At 43.8% G+C, this 7,319-nt stretch overlaps 2 protein-coding genes across 2 annotated transcripts in view; one reads left to right on the forward strand and one right to left on the reverse strand.

Moving 5' to 3' along the window:
- RBM18 (RNA binding motif protein 18) overlaps positions 1-2,191 on the reverse strand; it is a 26,446-nt gene extending 24,255 nt beyond the window's left edge. The window contains exon 1 of the mRNA XM_003785271.2: positions 2,054-2,191. The gene's annotated coding sequence lies outside the window, so the exon portion shown is untranslated. The remainder of the gene's footprint in view (positions 1-2,053) is intronic.
- Positions 2,150-7,319, forward strand: part of MRRF (mitochondrial ribosome recycling factor) — a 68,696-nt gene continuing 63,526 nt past the window's right edge. Inside the window, exon 1 of the mRNA XM_012802430.2 lies at positions 2,150-2,276. The gene's annotated coding sequence lies outside the window, so the exon portion shown is untranslated. The remainder of the gene's footprint in view (positions 2,277-7,319) is intronic.

The following is a 7,319-nucleotide window of genomic DNA, read 5'->3' on the forward strand; positions in this document are numbered from 1 at the left end:
CCTGCCTCAGCCTCCCAAGTAGCTGGGACCACAGGCGCCTGCCACAACGCCTGGCCATTTTTTGGTTGCAGCCATCATTGTTGTTTGGCGGGCCCAGGGCTGGGGATTCGAACCCGCCACCTTAGGTGTATGTGTCTGGCGCCTTAGCCGCTTAAGCCACAGGCGCTGAGCCGGGAACTGTGTTTTAATAACAGCTCCACTGGGCATGGCGCCTCATTCCTACAACCCTAGCACTTTGGGAGCAGAGGTAAGAGATCATAAGAGCCAGGAGTTCAAGATAAGCCTGAGCAACAAAGAGAGATCCTATCTATACAAAGAATGGAAAAAATTAGCTGGGCATGGTGACATGTGGCTGTAGCCCCAGCTCCTCTGGAGGCTGAGGTAGGAGGACTGCTTGAGCCTGAGAGTTTGAGGCTGCACTGCACTTTAGCTCAGGCAATAGAGTGAGACCCTATCTTCAAACAACAACAACAAACAGGTGACATATACTGACACTGCCATTACGTTTTATTCACTTCATCCCATAAAGCCCAGCACACGCAGTCCCTAGGTAATTGTTGGCTGAACATATTTATCTACCTCCAGCACACCTGAGTATTTTCTTTCTTTCCCACGTATGTCTTCAATACATTCAGGAATGTATAACAAGCAACTAGGTACTATAAACCCTGGGCTATGTACTGAAAACAGAGAAATGAGTGAACCATAGCTCTTACTTTTCTATCTTCTGAAAGGTGAAACAGACATAAAATAGAATCCCAAGATAGTACACAGGGGAGAAACATTTTTATCTTCCCTCCATTCTCCCCGCCTTTTTTTTTTTTTTTTTTGACAAATCATCCATTAAAAAGAAGTGTCCTGAGTTTCTATTTTCTAGGCATTGCCTTAGTTACTGGAGTCCGAGAAGTAAAAAGCAAGGTCCCTGTTGTCTGGATGCTTTCACTTGGAAAAGGAGCAAGATGAAACAAAAAGTAAAATAAACAATATATAATTTGTGATGAATGTTGTAAACAATTAAGCAAGATGATGTAACATGAGGGTGGACAACTTCAGGTTGAGTGGAGAGGAAATGTTACCGTCTCTGAAGGAGATGACATTTCCCTTGAAACTTGAATGACAGGATCTTCTCATTTTCTTATGTACAAAAACAGCGATAATGCAAAAGCTACTTAATACCACAAAAAGGTACAAAAGGTGCAATGCTTTAATGGGAAGAGCAGTGGATTCAAACCTTGCTTTTGCACCTATTGTGTCTTTAGCAAGTCACATGATCTCCCTCTAAGCGTCCTCTTCATAGAAAAGCTTTCCCTAGTAGAGCTGAGCCCCCTGTTATTTTACAGCATAACTACCTTTTTCTTCCCATATAACGCTAATCCAATGCGTTATTTAATGTTTTGCCTTTTGTTTTCCCCTGACTAGAATGTAAGTTCCTACAGGACAGGGCCTTCCTAATCTTGATCAGGGTTCTATTTCCAGCACTTAGTACACTTCCTGGTTTATGGTTGGTGCCGAATATTTGCTAAATGAAGCAAGCCACTTCTCTGCTCAGAGCCTTAGTTTCTTCTTTCCTAGGAACCATGCTCCATATCTCTTAAATATTCATAAACAGACCATCGATGAAAGCTCAGCATAGGGCTTTTTGAGGAAGAATAAAGTATAATAAAAGATCAAGACAGTATGGCAAATCCTTTGAGTTTGCAACGGAGGCAATCCCTTAGATTAACAGAGTTCACAAGACGCTCTTACATCTATCCTCCCAGCGGAGCTGCAATCACCCTGGAAGCAGAACAGCATTTAGGGAAGCTGAGGTCCAGAGAAGCAAAGGCACCTGATCCCAAAAGCTAACGGCAGGGTCAAGCCTAGAACCCCGGCTTTCCGATTCCTGGCCGCGAATTCCCAGAGGCGCGGGGTCATTACTCGGATTGTGATTTCCCGGCCAGCGGCGGGACAATCCGGGGCGGGGCCTGAGAAGCCGTCCTGCTGGGGAGCCTCTTCAAAGACCTCCTCGCGAGGCCAGCCCTAAGGTACAGGAACGCGTCGCTGGGGGACCCACCTCGTGGCGTCGGCGTTGTGCCCTCAGCTCATGCCCCGAAAACACGTCCGGACTCCACAGACCTACAGACCTCCCGACGCGTCCGCCGCAACACCGCCCTCCACCAGGCCACCCGTGATGCTCTACGCCAGCGCCGCCGTCCCGCCTCCTGACGTCACTGCGCAGCGCCGTCGTGCTCGCTGCCGTCGCAGGAGTCTTTGCTCAGTAACTTGAGCGGTAGCTGGTGAGTGTCCTTGACAGGGCCTCGGGACGCGCGTGTGGTCCAGGTGCTGGAGACCCTTACTCAAGGACCTCTGGGAGACCTCAGGGGACCAGACTAGCGCCTCTGACCCATTCATTTCGAGTTCGGCTTGACCTTTAAGGCCGGGGGGCGGGATCTGTGGCTTTTAGAGTGAGTCTCACGGGATGGGGGTGGGACTCACCAGATAGGGGATGAGAGGCAGGGGAGGGGTACTTACTAAGTAGCCACTATATAGTTGCACCCTAATTGGCAGGAACATTTACTGTTCAGAATAATCTTTTGGGGAAGAGGTATTATTATCTCCCATGTTGAAGAAACGGAAGCTCAAATATAACTATTAGAGTCACGTGGCAAGTATAACAGCTTAAATGGAGGTCTATCTGACCCCAAAGCCGTGTGCCGCGCAGCGGCAAATCATTTGTCATTTCCGTACTTCTCCATTTACATAACCCAGTGCATACAGTATTGTCATTTAAGTCTTACAGATGAGATTGAAGTCCAGAAAGCTTGATCAAAGGTCACATCTCTAGGAAGTCCTGAAACCAAGATTCTTTCCCAGTCTTCTCTGAGTTTGGTGCCTTTTCCTTTAACAACCTTTTGCATTTCCCAGAATCTTCTAAAGGATAAAAACCTGTCTGACCCCCCCCCCCCTTTTTTAGTGGAAGAAACAAAACTTGGTTGGGAAAAATGGCTTGGTCCAAGTCACAAGTCAGTGCTAGACCTGCCACAAGTGCTTTTTGGATGGGGTGGTTATGAATCTAAAAGGAGTGGATGGCGGGGAATGATGAAGTAGAAATATTGGATTTTAGTTCTCTGATGTCTTAGGTGAAAACACTTTCTCTACCTGTTTAAAGTGTCTCATCCCTTCTTTGGTTGTTACAGTGATGTGTTGGACTCTGTGTGTAGTTAGGCATTGTGAGTACCTGTCCCTACATAACATTGAATTTAGAAAAGAACATGCCTTACTGTTTCTAATAAAAATTTGGCAAACTGGCCAGGTGCGGTGGCTCATGCCTGGGAAGCTAAGGAGGGAGGATCACTTGAGTTTAGGAGTTGGAGACCAGCCTGAACAAGAGTGAAACCCTTTTTCTACTAAAAATAGAAAAATTAGCTGGACATGGTGGCAAGTGTTTGTAGTTCCAGCTACTTGGGAGACTGAGGCAGGAGGATCCCTTGAGCCCAGCGGTTTGAGATTGCTGTGAGCTAGGCAGATGCCACACATAGCACTCTAGCTTGGGCAACAGAGTGAGACTCTGTCTCAAAAAAAAAAGAAAAAATGGCAAACCAAGAGATAATGGAGTCAGTATTGGGAGCCCCAGAACCAGTCACAGGAGGGGTATATTCCAATTGTGGTTGATAGTGGGCAAGGGATGTTTCTGGATAGTCATTCATGTATTTGTCACATTTGTATAATATCTTGTATTCAGGCACTGATAGGCACAGGGATACAGCAATGTCTAAAACAACCATAAAGTAATAACTTTCAGTGCTTTCAGTCATGTGGAGGGAATTAGACAGTACTCAATTCTACACACATTAGCTTTTATTATTATAAATTAAGTCTCATGATGAAGTATAGGATTTTATGAAAGTGGACTGCAGGACATGTGACCTACTTGGGCTGTAGGAGGCAGCCAAGGAAGGCATCCTCTGAGAATGTGATGGGTAAGCTGAAATCTGAAAGAAAAATAGGAGGTAGTCAGTTAAAGAGATGAAGGGAGATCATCAGGCACATCCACAGGCATATTTGAAAACCCTGGAGCAGGCTCGGCCCCTGTGGCTCAAGTGGCTAAGGCGCCAGCCACATACACCTAAGGTGGTAGGTTCGAATCCAGCCCGGGCCCGCCAAACAACAATGACGGCTGCAACCAAAAAATAGCCGGGCGTTGTGGCGGGCACCTGTGGTCCCAGCTACTTGGGAGGCTGAGGCAGGAGACTCGCTTGAGCCCAGGAGTTAGAGGTTGCTGTGAGCTGTGAAGCCACGGCACTCTACCCAGGGGGATAGCTTGAGGCTTTGTATAAAAAAAAAAAAAAAGAAAGAAAACCCTGGAACAGAAGGAGGATCACCTAAGAATTGGGGGTTGCTGTGAGCTATGATGCCACAGCACTCTACCAACGACCACAAAGTGAGACTCTCTCAATTAAAAATAAATAAATAACTAAATAAAAAGAAAGTTAAAAACCTTCAAACTAAGACATTTGAAAGGAAGATTAAAAACTTAAAAAAAAAAACCCAGAAATGAAAGATCAGTTTGCTTTTCTTGTAAAATGTGGGTGGTAATGACCACTCTTTGGTTATTGAGAGTGAGAATCAAGTAAGATAATACATGTGAAAGTGTTTTGTATACAGAAAGGACCTGTGTATGTACTCACTCATATTTGTAAAAAGGTATACATTATGAGCTAGTATACAGCTAGATTGGAAGGGGTTGCTAGGAGCCAGGGCTTTGAGTTCATCATCTAGCTTTTTCCAAAATTGAAATGTACTTTCAAGAAAGAATGGGGAAATTCAAGTTTTGAGACTCCCAACTTTGGAAAAAGAATTTATCTTTAATGTAGTCTTTTAAATTTTCAACAGTTAAACACTATTATAACAGCTGCTATTTACTGTATAACTACTAGATCCCAGGTATTGTACTTTTTGTGGGGTTTTTTGGTTTTGTTTTATTTGGAGACAGAGTCTTGCTATGTTGCCCATGCTGGCCTTGAACTTCTGGGCTCAAGCAATCCTCCCACCTCAGCTCCTCCCAGTAGCTAGGATGATAAGCATGTATCACTGAGCCCTGCTATACTGACTATTTTATGTACACTGTGGTTAAGAGCACAGACTCTGGAGTTAAATTGCCTGAATTTGAAACTTGAGCAAATTGCTTATTTGCACCTCTGTTTTCTCATCTGTAAAATGGGGATAATCATAGTACTCACAGGGTTATCATGAGTCTCAAATGAGTTAATGCATATAAAGCACTTTGAATAGTTCTGTCACATAGTTATTATTACATAAGTGTTAGCTGTTGTTCTCAGGGCCATAATTACTGTTTCAAAGGCTTCTTAATGTCATCATGATGATGTGGTAGAAACTGTTGCTCAGAGAGGCTGACTGGCCTACCCAAGGTCACATAGCTGCTAAGTGGGGGTACTGAGATTCCAGTTCCAGAATGCATCGAAAGCCTAGACACTTCCACCACATTACTGCTGTGTGTAGGTTAATTTTGTTAGTGATTACTTGGGCTCTCATAACAAATTTCTTTCCTAACCTTTAATTCTTTATCTGTGCTGAACCGAATGTTAATGTGTGAGTCCTTAAGGTAAAGGATCTAAGGGACTGCCTTTATTGAACGTCTACTTTGAAATTTCCTGACTCCTGTGCAATAAAAATCCACGCCTTAAGCATTTCAGCAATGTGGTTTATTTATAGAGTTGTCTTCCGGTTCACATGTACTGGGTCTCCTTTTGGGTGCTACGTTTTCTGTCAAAGGTTGTTTATTTCTAATCCGTTTTGATTTCCTGTTGCTTTGTGGATTGGTATTATGACCCACAATAGGAACACCAGGAAACCTGTCTTAAATGGAGCAACCAGATTCAGACCCTGTAGATTAAAAAAAACCCTGAAAAACAAAACAACAGAAAACCCCACATTATTTTACAGCCATATTTGGTTGTAAGAGTGAGTTAGGCATTGGCTATATTAGGGCAAAACCTAGATATGGAAACGTCACTCTGAGCCAGACTTTTGCAAACAGTTCTGATGAAATAGGGCTGGGCTATTATTAGCTCCATGTCCTTGGATATTGGCTTAATCCTACTCTGAAGTTCTGTTTCAGCATCTGTAAAATGGGCATCATTATACTTCTTTTGAAGCATTGAGAAGATTAAATGAAATAACATAGGGTTAAAGCAAACAGCCTAGGCTTGACATTAATTAATAGTACCTATTGATAATAGTAGTTAAAGAAGAAGAGGAAAAAATTACTCCTTCATTTTTCATTTAGATCTGTTTTTTTGTTTTTTTTTTTGAGATGGAGCCTCAAGCTGTCCCCCTGGGTAGAGTGCCATGACATCACGCTCACAGCAACCTCCAACTCCTGGGCTCAAGCGAGTCTCCTGCCTCAGCCTCCCAAGTAGCTGGGACCACAGGCACCCGCCACAACGCCCGGCCATTTTTTGGTTGCAGCTATCATTGTTGTTTGGCGGGCCCGGGCTGGGGATTCGAACCCGCCACCTTAGGTGTATGTGGCTGGCGCCTTAGCCGCTTGAGCCACAGGCGCCAAGCCATCTAGATCTGTTTTTGCAGACTTTGTATATTAGTCACTGACTTGTGATATCCCTTGCTTGTTTTTTACAAAAAATAATGATATAATGACAGCGACCATTTATTTAGCAGCTGCCATATTTTAGGCAGTGTGCTAGGTGTTTTATGTGGTATTTCATTTTATATAAGATCAAGTTTATTTTTCTCATTGATGAGGAAAGTGATGTGCAGAAAGGAAGAATGAATTGTCCAGAACTGAAATTTGCATTCAGATCTGACTCACTCTAGGCTACACTGCACGTCATTAATGACATATAAGGTTTATTTATTGTATCGGCCCCTAGCATGAAAGTCTTTTTAAAAGAAAGGTGATAGCTATCAGCAGGTATCTTTCTGTGGCTCCTGTCTGCTAGGTACTGTGCCAATTTTTTTTTTTGGCCGTGGCTGGGTTTGAACCTGCCACCTCCGGCATATGGGGCCGGTGCCCTACCCCTTTGAGCCACAGGCGCCACCCTGTGCCAAATGTTTTATTTGCATAACTTCATATCTTATTCCCAACCCTGAGAAATAAGTATAATTATCCCCATTTTGCAGTTGGAGAAATCAAGACACAGGGAGATTCAGTATTTAGTCAGCAGTGGAGCTGAAATTGGATTGTAACTCTTACTCCATTATGTTGCAAAATTTTAGAATGGGATTTTTTTTAATGAAATGTGAGACTGATTTTCAAAGATAGCAGCTTCCGGGTGGTGCCTGTGGCTCACTGAGTAGGG

The sequence above is a fragment of the Otolemur garnettii genome, unplaced genomic scaffold (assembly GCF_000181295.1).
Source record: "Otolemur garnettii isolate 467f Iridium unplaced genomic scaffold, OtoGar3 scaffold00014, whole genome shotgun sequence".
Lineage (NCBI taxonomy): Eukaryota > Metazoa > Chordata > Mammalia > Primates > Galagidae > Otolemur > Otolemur garnettii.